The sequence below is a fragment of the Protopterus annectens genome, chromosome 6.part0 (genome assembly GCF_019279795.1).
Source record: "Protopterus annectens isolate FY-2018-M chromosome 6.part0, PAN1.0, whole genome shotgun sequence".
Classification (NCBI taxonomy): Eukaryota; Metazoa; Chordata; order Ceratodontiformes; family Protopteridae; genus Protopterus; species Protopterus annectens.
This window is the reverse complement of record NC_056737.1, coordinates 1,253,742,803-1,253,758,556: the sequence shown is the minus strand read 5'-3', so window position 1 is coordinate 1,253,758,556 and position 15,754 is coordinate 1,253,742,803.

Here is a 15,754-nt window from a genome sequence, read left to right as displayed (position 1 = left end):
TGTTACTGCACCTTGACCCTGGCCAGTCAAAGCCATTGTAGGTATAAAGGAATTAATACACATATGTGTTGTGATGTGATTCATAGACCAGACAGACTGAGCCATATTTGCATAAGAAGTTTATAAATAGTCCCAACAAGTGCCAGTTGGTCTCAGTCCTCCATTTTAGGCTCGAGCAAGCTGCACACTTCTTACACCCCAGGAATAGCACAAACAAGCTGAAATCATGAGTTAAGAATAGGATAAGCAAAAAATAGTGGAAAAACATAAGACAATAATCAGTGTGATTGTGTGCTCTGCTGAGCAGTCATCATATATTTGATGGTAAGACATGATACTTGGTAGTATTTTCCTGACCTATGAATGATGTGATTGGGAATGTGAAGGTACCTTTTTAAGTGCTGTTGACATGCATCGAGGGGCGTACTGCTGACTGTTGTCACTTTCAGTGGGGAAAGGATAGGCAAAGGGCAGGTGATTTGAACTAATTAATTCCATACAGTGACTTTCTTACTGCCACACAGCAACCGCCACCCTATACATACATACATTTTAGCAGTTCTACAGTGGAGAACAACTAATATCAGCAGAGGTACTGCTACAAGATATATCCATATCACCATTTGCTGTACGTCTGTAAAACAGTGCCTGTCATGAACAACATTTAGTACAACAATTATACAGGAATAGCAGGTGTCACTTTGTCACGTTTGTTACTCTGTGTGATTGTAGGTAACAAGATGAACTGCAGGGAGGAAGACAGAGAAGACACAACCTTAGCGCTGAGGAGATTCATGTCCTTATAAATGCTCTGAGGATATATGGGAAATGCCTTTTTGGAAAAAGGGGATCCAAATAGGTAGAAACAGCTAAGGCATGGAATCAAGTAGTGCTGAATCTAAGGAAGGAACCGTAACTTGGCACAATAAAGGAGTATTATGGTAATACATGCCAGGACCAAAGCTAGGCAGAAAACAATTGCCTGTAGCAACATTACTGGTCACCCTTCCACACCCCAGCCTTTAATGGCAGATGAGGAGCTCCTCCTTCATAAATGGTGATGAATTGGTTGTAGATGCGGATGTTACTGGAATCATTAGAGGTGATGTTATTACCAGTACCTTCAGACCCCTCAATAACCACAGACCCCTGCAATAACCACAGTGATGTAGTATGGAACGTTAATCATTTAGTACAACTTATCTTCCTTCTTATTCTAAACTGTAATTTCCATAACACATGTACACATCAGCCTTATGAGTCTCATCATCAGTGTGCCATCTGTGTCAGAGTTATGGCAAATCTACAGATGATGTATGGTAAGTTATTCCTTCTTATCTACAGTTAGAAGTAGTTACATCAGCCACAGGCCACATTAACCGCATGTTCACATATCTCTTCATAGGGTCAGGACCATAGTGGAATTCATCCTGTATCTTAGCACAGCAGGTTGATGTTGACAGAAGGATGGCTGCTGGTGATGATGTCATAACACTGATACTTATGTCACAAACTGAAGACAGTGACACCCAATCACAAAGTGTACTGGTAGGGCCACTCTATACTATAGCAGGTGGATAACTAATCAGAAAGTGACGAGTCGCACACTCATCAAAATGAGGACATGTGATTACTGCAGAGGGACACCATGCAGATCAAAACATTCTTCCTGTGCACAGTCTGAACCACTAGATAAAGAGACTATCCTTTCAGTGATAGCAGTATCTACCATCACACCTGCATGTTGAGGTACCAGGCAATGGAATACCTCACAGTTAGCACCAGGGACATGCACGGCCTTGGTCACCAGCACTAGATGTGTAGTGGAATGGTTCATACACAGGCTACTGTGACTGAGAGTCAGGTAGGGATGGTTAGAGTTCTGCAGGGTATACATGAGGACTTTTACAGTAAATGGGAATGGTCAAGGCCAAGGAAAATGTCATCATGATTCTCCAGTGCACAGCATCCATGTTAGCCCACATGCCCATGCTCATAAAGGTCTGTGAGACATGCATTGGGAGCACAATTGGATGTGGCCATGGGACTGTCTGCACATATATGATGGATGAATAGGCATAAATGTAAATCTTAACAAAGAAGAAGACAGCCAGGTCCTGTCAGACTTCCACAACAAGTGGGCAAACGTCTCAGTTAAAGGTTAGGTCTCACAACACTGTTAGGTCAATGTCAAGAGCTTTCCTTGCATACAGTAGATCCTGTCCTTACAGCAACTCAGCATCAAGCACACATGCCTGAAATCGCTCTCAATCTGTGGGGCTGTCACCATAAAACTGTCTACTTGTGCGGAGGGGCGTACTGCTGAACCAAACTATCCTTATCGAACATTCTGTATGACTCCTTCCATCTTAACATATATTTTTGAAATCATTAAAAGGAAAGCAGTACTCACCCAGACTACCCAAGGAGGAGATAAGGAAAGAGCAAACACCGCAGTCTGTAGAGAAAAAAAACACAGCTAAGGAAGTGCCAAAGTACCACGCATCATAGATAGATAGGTTTTGTGCCACTATTAAACATTCTTTAAAGAAGACTTTTCTGGGAAGTTGACCAAGATGGTTAATAAAAATTATCAAAGGTGGTAAGATGCCTACATCAGTAAGTCAACTGATCACAGTTATAGCCAAGGTGCATACCCCACAGAACTTGGTTTCTATTGAATTAAACATTGCTTAATGTAGATCGCAAGATCAAGATGAAACTAACAGCGAGAAAGGTACAGATTATAAACTCCAATAGTAGCGATTGACTTCATGCAAATCGGCTTTGCTGTTCTAAAAATGCTGAGCAATCACTGTAGGCTGTTGACTGGATACATAAGACATGAAATACATAAATAACTGGTTAATAAGTGGAGTTACTTGTTTGTTTGTTTATTTGTTTACTGGGTGGACTGGTCAACTTTTCAGCCATGAGCTACACTAACATATTCCATATTTAGTATTACAGAACATTTGAAAATGTTGCTGTTTTTATTATATAGTACAATAACTACAGTGGTTTTGATTTGCAGTGATGCAGATTTAACTGTGTTGAACAAATTGTTCAGGGGTTAATATTCACATGTTGTTAAAACAGGACGGGTTCATTAGATAAATGTGTTAGCATATTTAAATCTATTTGCATCAGAAATGGAGTGTTAAGCAGGGTTGTGCTGTGGATGGGGGAGGTGAAGCATTCACATTATATGTGTGATTTTAGAAAAGCATCTGAGGGTAGCAATGTCTGAGATGCTTTGGATTTCATTAGATGGATATTTCTAAACAGCTGGGCCTAATTTATGGAATGCTGTTTACGACAGCAAGAAAAAAAAGGAGGACCTAGGACTGTGATGAAGGCAGAATCAGCAGTGAGTTATTAGAACATTTTAGCAGTTTCACAACAGGGGAAGGATTGTTTTAATTTAGAGTAGCTGAGAAAAGAAGAGAAGAGAAGAACTCCACTGAGGCTGATGGGAGGGATGTTAATAGAGCTTAAGATATTGCAAAGATAGGTTTAGTAGTCAGCTAGCTTAATAAATGTACATAATCTATTTTGTGTTTTTGTGGTTTGTTGTTCTTCATTTGGCCTAAAGTTATAAAGTGTTGCAAGAGAAAGCATCTATTCTTACTTAGGGTTGAATATGGTGTTTGCAATATAGTATCTGGTTTCTGAGGACAGAAGATAAGTGAGACAACAGGAAAGATTAATTTATTTAAGGGCTTTTCCTATAATGCTATCAATACAGAGGTGGAAGTTTAGTAATGGGTCTTGTAACACTCATATGATGGCTATAAATTACACAGTTATTATGCTGAACTGGAAATTTCTCTTCCAAACTTGACATGAAGCAAGATTTAGGAATACATTCAGTAAATAGGTATAGCTGCATTATATAATCCTACAACTGTCAGTATCAAGTCATAGAAGAAACATGTCCCGTATGCTTGAGATTTTGAGCAAAGGACACTGTATAGAATGTGGCAAGGAAAAACTAGGGAGATCGGTTGGAGGTATTCTTGATTGTTATAATATGCAATGCTAAGACCAAAAATATAATGTAGTTCTGAGGTCAGATATTTGAACAGTATCAGAAAGAATATTCTAACTGACCTTTTCTATGGAGGGAAAATCCTTAAATGCCCTTGATACAGAGACTTTCTGTCTCATACCTTTTAATTAGTTATTTTTGTCATGTCAATTGCCAGACGTTAGGTTGTAAGAACAATCCAAATTTGTATATATGTTCAGGAAATTGTATTGTTTGTGATTCTATAATTTGACTGATTATATATTTCTCTTTCTAGACTGACTAGGAAAATAAGATAAACTTTACATTTCCATTCCAGGGATGATATCTGTGAATGAGGTAAAGGTTTCACAAAAGGTCATGAACACTGGTTATTAGAGCCCACTTGCAGAGTTTAAAAAAACTTTAGTAGGAAATAACGTTTGACTGGTGATATATAAGAGATAGACTGACAGACGGGTTATAGAAATTTGTGGTAAGTAGGTGAAGATGCTGTCTACCATGACTGTGTATCTAATGTGGCCCTATTAATGAAGGCCATACAGAGTAGAGTGCAGTGATGGATTAAGGAAAAAGAAGAACAGTGGCATACTTTACCACTGGAGGTAAAACAGGAAAACTCGTAAGATGTTTTAAAACTTTGTTCTGGGCAGACATTAACAGAAGCAGATATGCTTCTATTACAAAAAAAAATGAATTTCCAATTCGAGAAAAAAAAAAAGAACAACAAAGGTTGAGAAGTACTGAACTGCAGCAAAACTAAAAAAGGTAATGGAGGGGTGTGGTACATGTGAAAGATTTATTTAATAAGGAGATGGAGGAGAGGAATGACTTAAATGATAAGGTAGGAAGACAACTTAGTGGAGAAATATGGCTGTATGTGCACATCAGTGGAGAGGTGTGAGAGATCTTGTGAGTTGGGAAACATTAGCATTAAGAAAGAGGATGGAAGGAATATTTACCATGAGAGTTGTTAGTTGAAGGGAAGGCCAGATAGATGTCCTTTTTAAGTCTGGCATAGACAGCCAGTGTGACCCTTCTGCAAGATAGCCAGTTAATTGGATAAGGAGATGCGGGAGGGAGACAAAGCTGGAAAAAATGGCTGGGTGGGTAATGGGGAACATGGTTGGGTGAGTAACTAATGGGGAGAATAGCTGGGTGGGTAATGGGGAGAGGGTGGGTAACAAATGGGGAGATTAGCTGGGTGGGTAACGGTGAGAATGGCTGGGTGGGTAACAAATGAGGAAAATAGCTGAGTGGGTAATGGGAAGAATGGCTGGGTGTGTAATGGGCAGAATAGCTGGGTGGGTAATGGGCAGAAAAGCTGGGTGGGTAACAAATGAGGAGAATAGCTGAGTGGGTAACGGTGAGAATGGCTGGGTGGGTAATGGGAAGAATAGCTGGGTGGATAACAGGGAGAATGTGTGAAGGCTGAATGCATCTTTGCTTGCATACACACTCCAGACTAAAGTTTAATACAAACCGGTTTGCTATATACTTCATCTGGCAGGAAAAGGGAAAGAAAAGGAGACAAAATGCTGGAGGAAATAAAAGGGAAGAAGAATCAGGTACAAACAGTCTGAAAAAGTAGTTTTGTCTCGAGGTTATGAAAAACAGCCACAGAAGAGTTTTCAAACTTATAATGGAACAAGTTACTATTTGTTGTAAGAATATTTCTGCCAGGGATCCTGCCTGTGTGTTTTACACTACTTAAGGGAGTATAACTAAAGCTAATTCATGGGACAGTATACACACAACTGAGACACAAAAATTGCTGAAAGCATGGAAGTTGGAGGGAACAGTACCAAAAATGTAGTCATAAAACAAAACAAAACAAAAAAAAGGATATTTAAAACATGCAAATTGATATATTTTGTATTATAATTATAATGTGCTCAGTACGTTTTAGAAGCTTTGTACTGAGATAGGATGGAAAACAGGGATAGCGTAGCCTAAACAGGGATAAGGTAGCCTAAGCAGGGATAGTGTACCCTTAGGAGAATGTGAAGAAAGTGACAGACTACCAAACTGCTGCAAGGAGTTTATACATAAAATAGACTTGCATGTGTCGATGCAAATGTAGGTACGTCATACTAAAGGGATTAAATGTAAACAGCACCGATAATTTGTAACTGAAACGGAATCTTCATGCTTGCTGTCAGTCACAATAAATATATTAAAATATGTATGTCAGCACTTAATCAGCTGTGTTCATTGTGCAATAACCTAATGTGTGCATAACACTCATAGTACACAAAGAAATGTTAAAACACATCTGCTTTTATCAAACACAGATTTCTACTATTTTAGACTTCATGTTTACAGTTGTGTGTGTCTTTGTATTTTCATATAGTACACACACACACACACACACACACACACACACATACACTCTGGTAAAACCTGCCTTATGTAATGGCATGGCTGTATTAAATGTCCTGTCTTGTTTCCCCTTCTCTTTGATCTCTAACTTCACTCACTGCCCTGTTGTGCTGCCCTCTGCTGTTTCAACTTTAACATGTTTTGGTCCATCCTCTGTCAATAGCTGTACAATATTGCTTTTGCTAAATGTTCTTTGAAATGATAACGTGCTTTAACCAGTGTTTGGATTTATATCATCCTTCAGATTTTAATGCAATGCCTCAGTTTGCTTTCCTACCCTGTATAATGCAAATCTTATTTAATCTATGACTGGGAGTATCAGAGCCTGGGAATGTTAAGTTTGTCTTTAGCAGACATAATGAACTCCTTATCCATTTTGACATACTACATTAACTTTCCCTACTCATTTTAAGATTTAAGTTGTGTGATACTGGTTTTTTTTGTATGTTTTCATTATATCATTCAATACAAAAACTCAAGGTCAACTACAGAGAAAAAATAGATATCACAGTGATAAAACTAACAAAAATCTTTTGAATTTAACTTCAAGAACAAAAAGAGGTAAGATATTTTAAGCTAGCTGTGTGCTTGTCATATTTTATTTCAACAATTTTAAAAGACGAATGAATATTCCAAAAAAAAATGCTTGTCCTTTACTATTTCTTTTCTCATTCTATCAAAACAAGATTAAAAACTAGACTTGCAGATTCTCCTTATAATGAACTCTTATTAACTATCTTTTGACAGCAAGAATATTATTCATATATTCCATAAACTAATCTGTCTAATCATTGCAGGAACCCCATCTATAAAATCTTTAACTACCCTGAATAATCTTGACTGCATAACATACTGTCCTCATGATTTATGTATGTATGCTGTACAGTAATTAAGCAGACAGTGATTCTTCTTGGGCCATAAATGTCCCTTACTGATCACCTGAGAGATTCAGATGACGTAAGTTTCCCATTATTGTAAATACCAGCAGAATCATTATTATTATTATTATTATTATTATTACCATTATTATTATTATTATTATTATTATTTTTATTATTCTTTACTTAGATAGCATATGATATTTTCTTCTTTTCAAATATGTCGATTTTTCTCAACACTATGTCAAAAAGCAATCATTCTCTACTACATCTGTTGCTTTAAAAGCATTTCCTTTTTAAGTAGTATGATTTAGTCTTAACATTCTGATCGCCTTAATAACATCTTCATTTTATTTACTAAAACTAGAAAATAATATTTTATTATAATAAATTTAAATAATATTTTGCACCAGCCTCAATAGCAGTGTATTATGATATACAACCAAAAATGTTTTATATATATATATATATATATATATATATATATATATATTTAATTATTCTTTTTTTATTTTATTTTATTTTTATTTATTCTTTGTTGACTAGGCTAGTCCCAAAAATTTAGTAACTGCTTTTTAGGGAAGACCTGAGGTGATATTTCTACTTGTAGGAGAAATTTGGCCAGGGCATCAGGGAACTTCCCCTACTCTTTTTACATGACGTGGGGTCTTTTACATCCACCTGTGCTACCACCAACTCAAGGAGATGAGGCCTCGGTTTAACATCTCATCCAAGGATGTATGTTTGATTGTGTGTAAAGAATACTGCATGCAGTTTTTGAGCCCCCCCCCAACAGGAAACAAACAAAGTGGTGTGCATTAAAACATCTTAGACCAAAGGTGTCCAACGGACCGTTGCTTATTTTAAAGCTGTCTCGCTATGTTAAACCCATTTAACATAGCGAAACAGTAAAAAGCAACAGAGATCTTGCTTTCTCCATTGCTTTTGGCCACAGCTCTGATGTACTGTGTAGGCATGCGCAGTACATCAGAACTGCCGCGGATACCAGACAGCTGCGGAAGGGCAGCAAAGAGGCATTATACAATGCCATTATTTAAGAAAAGTAATTATTTCTTTTCTTAAATAATGTCATAGTATAATAGCAATAACCACTTCTGGGTGTGGGTAATGGATTTACCCACGGTTGTCTTGTTTGGTCCCTCGGCTTCGGGACCAAACCACGCCAACCGTGGGTAAATCCCGCATTACCCACACCCAGGCATGGGTTATTGGTATAATATACTTCCAGTGACAGAAAGGGTCATTTTATAGAGAAACAGATGTTTACTTATAATGTAATGCCATTTCGATATAGATATGTTCTTGACATACATTCCATTTGGTAGCAAGGTTGGTTTGTGAAACACTAGTAATTGACATTCATTGGTGCAATCACTAGTGTGTCATTGGCCTACTTTCCCCTGGAAGGCTGAACTGATGATTTTAATGGGAATTCCCCATTTCCCCAAGATGGTGTTTCCTCAGTTAGTATATATAAATAGCAAGGGGTGTAGCAGTGCAGATGGGCTTGCCTCTGCAAAAAGATGATGCTTTTTGTTGTTTAATTTTTTTTAACTGTTGCATGTGGCAAGGTAGTTGTTCTATACATGTGCACTAGTGTGTCAGCTTTGTTTTTTTTTTATCTTATGTGTTTGATATTTTTACAGTTGACTTTACATTCATTTAATCATCTCAGATACATTCCCTCCCCCCACCCAAAAACACATATATAAATATATATATATAAAACAAAATACACACACACACACACATATATATATATATATATATATATATATGACAACGTGAGCACAAAGTGAACTATAATTCCCAAAAATGAGAACAGTAAAACAAATCCAAGTACCCAAAACTAAAGATCCAAGAAGGCAGCAGAATAACAAATGTATAAAATTAAATTTATTGCAAAGAACGTAAGCGCTTTCACGGTATAAACCGCTTCATCAGACATACAAACATATGTAAGCAAAGGCTCATTATATATCATCAGCAATTAAAAATAAGCAATTAATCAATTTAAACAATTCAGTCATCAACTATCATGGAGACAATGTTAACATACATACAGAACTACATCCCAATGCTGCGTCATTGTAAAAATAATAAATAATAAATAAATAAATAAATAAATAAGGGCTAACCTAATTGATGATTTATATGCATAAATGAATATATAAATAGGTGTAATGAATTGTTATAATAGACTATTTAATCTTATGGGATATATATGTATGTATCTACTTTCAATGAACGAAAGTACGATCCACTGAATTTCACTCACCCAATCTTCATCCACCGAAACTCCATTTAACTGAAGCAACAGATTGACGAATTCTTTTCACAGGGAAAGGAACCACTTGACCACCATGCAAACAAAACACAACGGAAAGCAACTCAGCCCACCAAAGTGGGGGGCTTCATTCCCCACACCCCCATGTGGGGGGCTCCCCACCACTCCCCTGCTTAAATATATCATCTCCGAGATCGCAATACACAGTGAGAGGGCACAGTTCACCATGGTGGTCAAGTGGTTCTTTTTCCTGTGAAAGGAATTCGGCAGTTCGTTGCTTTGTTTAAATGGAGTTTCAGTGGATGAAGATCGGGTGAGTGAAATTCGGTGGATCGTACTTTCGTTCATTGAAAGTACAGCCATATATACATATACATATACATACACACACACACACACACACACACACACACACACACACACACACACACACACACACACACACACACACACACACACTTACATATGTTTTTCACACCTCTTGCTTTGCCCATCATAATTAGAAATGATATATTTATCTTACTGGAGTACACATGCAATGAAATTGTCTGTGCCAGTAGAATGACTGTGCAAGCCAGTACATGAGGCTGATATACAAATAAAAATATCTGAATTGTCCTTTGAAAGTCCTTAGTAAAGCTTTCTCAGAATTATGAATGGGCTTCCATTCTGCTCGTAAAGATTTACTTGCAGTTTGCCTTTGAACTTTGCTCAGTCATTTTGCTCTTCTTTGGATAGAGTATTAGATGACGGCATAATTCTAGTGAGAAAAGTGGCTACTTTTATGAAGAATATATAATTTATACTACTTGTCTAATGTCAACACAGTTCTGATATTATGTGAGAATGTGCTGCATTCCCCACCTCAAAAAGAAAAAAAAAATCAGATATATTCCTGTCACAGGAAGTGAAATGTCTGTGGATGTCTGTGTATAATGTTAGATATCTTAGTCAATGTTTGATACCTTTAGTAAGCATTTCAAGAAGTTATACTTAGATGCCCAGGTGCAGACTGCAGTTAACAGAGCCATACTACACTTAAGAATATTTACTCATAAAAACAAATATTTGTTCATAACATTAATGAAGTTGTCTGGGCATTTTTGTTTATTTATTTAACATTTATTTACCAAGAAATTCTGACTTGGAAAGAATCAATTTTCAGTGGAGACATGGGCAGAAACACTCCAGAGACATGTCTTTGTAATGTGAGAGGAAACTATAGCACCTGGAGGAAACCGACACAAACACAGGGAGGACATGCAGACTCTGCACAGAAGGCACCCCCGCCAAGAATCAAACCAGAGAACCTATTGCTGTGAGGTGACAATGCAAACTGCTGCATTATTGCACCATCTTAGAAGTGTTGGGTTTCATGGTATTATAGTGAAACCTATTAAACAACCTCATATGGATGAAATGAACTCCATTCCTCAGACTAACTGACACGTATCCTGAAGAGAAAGGCTATTCTTGGAAGTAAAGTATAGAGTGATCACATATTTCTGTAAAATTGTAAGCATGCTCAAAGATGACTCCAGCATAATGTAGGCCTGACTCCCCTTCCAGTTAACCCCAACCATTCAGATGCTTTCTGTCACCCTCCCTTGCTTTGATGTCCCCAGGAATCACTGATCTCTGTAGTTTTCCACTGTGTTCTTCAGACAATTTCTAGATCAACGGGGTTGTAACAATATATAGTCGAGACTTCTGTTCTACACACACACACACACACACACACACACACACACACACACACACACACACACACACACACACACACACACACACACACACACACACACACACACACACACACAGCAAACACATTGCTTCTTCAGTAAACAAGACCTTTGGTGATTTACTATCTGGTCTCCCTTTTTATATCAGAAAACCTACACAAAACTCTGTAAGAAATATTTTAGAAAACTAAAACAGCCCTGACATCTAGGGACAAAGTGCAAGCTAAAACAATGTTTCTCTTACTGTTCTAACTTACAGTTCCAGGATGACTGACTGAGCCTAAAAGGTATTGGATCAGTTGGATGAGAAAACAAGAAAATATTTCATGTTTATCAAATGATATATAAAAATCAGTGCATACCAAGATTATATATTCTTCGTTCTGAAGGAGGTATGGCCCTCCTCGAAATTGATTACATGTACAGATCTGCAACTGAAGGACTGCATACATATCTGCTGGCTTCACCATATCCAAACACAGTAAAAGTTTTAAAACATGAGGAGAGCAATTTTAAGATGACTTTCCCGCTTAGTTTAGCAGAATCATATTGGTGTCAAGCAGGAATGGAAATCAAATTAGAAGTAAGCAAAAATCATGCAGCAAATAAATATGATAAAAGCAAAAGAAAGAATGTAAGGAGAAAGACCAGAAGAGAAGGCAAGAAATGAAGAAAAAACATAAATATAATTACAAGTACAGAAAACTCCTAGAACAGCATCATGCCAATCAGGATTTGATGCAGGAATGGTTAAGTAGAGGTGAATTTAAACCAAAAGATGAAAGGTTAATACTGGTGGCCAGGGATAGTGGACTACGTACACGTTGGTTTATATGTGGGAGAAACAGACAAATGCAGGTTTTGTAAACACTGGCAGCCTGTACATCACATTGGCATAGGCACCCCATCATTCACTCTTCTGCATACATATGCACAATAAGACACACACACATACACACACACACACACACACACACACACACACACACACACACACACACACACACACACACACACACACACACACACACACACACACACACACACACACACACACATACACACACACATCATATACCACATACACCATCCCCAATGTCTCTTTTTTTCCTGCCCTCTTAAATCACAGATGGTTACAATCAGTCATCAATGATAAACATTAGAGTTTCACACTGCATGGCCTTCAATAAATGCATGCTAGTACAAATGTTGCTATTTCAGTGCCTTTCTAAGTTTTTAAAAGGAAACATTTCAATTCATCTCTGATAGTGTATGTTTTCCCCCATTATTTTGGCTTTGTCTAGACTTTTTAAGCTTGAGAGGTATGCTTATATGTGCCCTATCCATCTCCCTCATAACTCATGAACGGTTGCAGGCCTTGAATAATGCCTTCTCATTATATAATAGAAAAATGCTACATGAATGTATTAGGATTTTAGATTCATGCTGCTATTTTCTGTTTCAACTGTGCAGGGTTTGAAGCCTCCCCGCTTTGTACTTTACTTTTTTCAGTTTTAGTTATGATTCCATGTTATACCCAGTGTCTGTGTGGGATTTATAGGACTATTTTCCCTATGGGAGATGGGAGAGTGCAGGGTTTGAATATTTGTAGTGCCTTTAAGGAACACTATTGAGAATATCCTGGTGCCTAGTGGTCCCCCTCACTCACTTTGTCTATCTTTTTTTCTATAGTACCCTTAAGGCATGTTGTTAAAGTCATTTCTGGTAAACAGTGATTCCCCCATCCCACGTCTTTGTTAAGTGCCCTTAAGATATGATGTAAGAGTTATCCTTGGTATCTAGTATTTCTTCCTCACTCCACATCTTTCTTAAGTGCCCATAAGGTATTATGTAAATGTTTATCCTGGTGTCTAGTGTTGTTCCCCAAATAATGTTTCAGAAGTTGCTTGTTAGTCTAGAAGAGTATACAGGTATGATGGTCACATACTCCACCCACCCACACACACAGCCAGCCCTCATAGGTTCATAGATTCAAAGGAAGTTACTAGGCTAGCAACCCTAGAGCCCTTACAAGCATAGCCATGTTAATCCCGAGTTCCCCCAGTTTTCCTTGTTTATATGGATATATTTCACAGAGCAAGCCTATGATCAGCACAGACTACCCCTGTCCATGAGAGACATGGGTGCCACCCCCAGGGTGAATTTGTAGTCTCTCATCCATTTGTCTAGGTTGTGCTTGAATAGGGTCAGTGGGGAGCTCTGCTTCTCAAGAACTGGAAGTTTATTCCAGAGGAGCGACAATCTCTGGGAGATATTATCTATCTCTCCAGCATATTCTGTTTATATCACAGGCTAGGTTAAGATCCCTAGAGTGAGTGACTCTTATGCCATTTGACTTGCGGATGTGCAACGTTTCCATCAGGGCAAGGTTGGAGACTGCCCTGTAGGTCAGGCACAAGTCGGCTCTCAGCAGCCTATAAGATACAGAGTACAATGACAGGGCTTTCAGTCTATCCATATACGTCATGGTTTGGAGGCCCTGTATTTTCTTGTTGAGAAACTTCTGTGGTTTGTCCAGCTGCTGCATGTGTCTGGTGAGATACATGCAAAAGGAAGCATTGTACTCTGTTAATGGTCTGATGAGGGCCAAGTACAGTGGTATTATAACATCCTCAGACCTGGATGTGATGCCCTTACTAATGAATTGTGCCACTTAGAAGGCTTTCCTTACCACTGTGGAAACTTGGTGGTTAAAGTTCAGATTACTATAAGCCTGTGTTTCCAGATCTCACACCACTGGGTTTGAACTTAGGGAGGTGCTGTTAATATTGTAATTAGCAGGGAATTCTATTTTGCCAAAGGGGATAATAATGCACTTTTTTGCTTTTAGTTTTAGACCATGGGTTTGGCATCAGTCATTTGTCTGTGTTACTCCCCCTGTAATATGTTAACATAATTGGGGGTTTGCAATCATTAGCAAGCTTGGCAAGCAAAAGGCCATCTACTTAAGCCTGGACTTCTGAGAAATAGATTCCAAACAGTAAAGGGCCCAGAAGAGATCCTTGTGGTACACCACTGGTGACCAGTCTACTGGTAGAGGTGGAGTCACCAACTTTGACAATATGTATTCTGTCAGTGAGACAACTGGCTACCCATCTAATGATGTAATTCTTGATTCCCAGCTGGAGAGTTTGTCAATGATACCTGACTGGGGTTTTGTGCCAAAAGTCTTGGCTAGGTCAAGATATGCACTATGCACTGTCTTACCTTCATCCAGAGGTTTGATGACTTTCTCAAAGAAGTCTGCTAGGTTTAATAAACATGATCTACCCTTAGCAAAGGCAAACTAGGCTGGGTATAGAGTTTGGAGATCACCTATGTCCTTGTTGATAAGGTTCATGCTGTTTTTTTCTATGGCCTTGCAGATGAGGCTGGTTAGACCTAAGGATGTATAATTCTCAGGGTTGGTTGATGGCCCCCCTTTGTGCAAGGATTACTGCTGCTGTTCTCCATTCTGCTGGAACAAAGCCAGTTGTCAGGTTATGGTTAAACAGGATGCCTAGTGGGTCTGCTAGGTCTTGTTTTAGATTGCTTAGTAAGCAATCTGGAATGTTATTTGGCCCCACTGAGGATAGCCCAGATATGCCTTGATCTCTAGAGATAATAGGCAGAGGATTGGTGTCAAGTATGCTTTGGGGTATGGCTGGTGGGGACACGGGGGTGAAGTCTGAACCAAATCTGTCAGCTAGCAGGTTGACAGTTTCCTCCAGTATAGTATGAGTGGTGTCATCCATAACCAGTTCAGCACATAACTCGGCATTCCCTTTTAGATTTCTGACATAGTTAAAGAATGTCTTATGATTATCCGTGGCTAGGAGTACTATTTTAGATTCATACTTCGCTGTAGAGGACTTTACAAGATTTCTGATGTGCTTGTTCAAGCTGTGGATGGAATTCGAGTCCATAATGTTGTTTACATGTTTATACATAGGATCATAGGATCATAGGAAGTTACTAGGCTATTGGCCCTGAGGCCACTATAAGCCTAGCCAAGAGTTTAACCTATGTTTAGACAAGTCAGCACCCAAAGTCCCTGTCCAGCAGAGACACAGGTGAAATCCTAGGGGTGTATTTTCTGTTTCCCATCCAGTTATCCAGGTTGCACTTAAAAAGGGATAATGAGGTACTCTGCTTGACATGGAGAGGGAGTCTATTCCACATATGGGGGAGTCTCTGGGCATTTACATACGCCTTTGCATAGCAGTCATTGTTGTCTATAAATGTGGTGGGTTTAAAATTTTTTATACCATTGCTTAGTAGGTTGCGATTTGCTTTGGGAAAGTTTTTTTAGCTTTTTTGCTCCTGTGGGGATGTCACATTCAATAGTTACTTAGAATGAGACTGATTTATGGTCTGACCTTGCCAGGGAGGGCATCACACAGGGGGAGTGCAG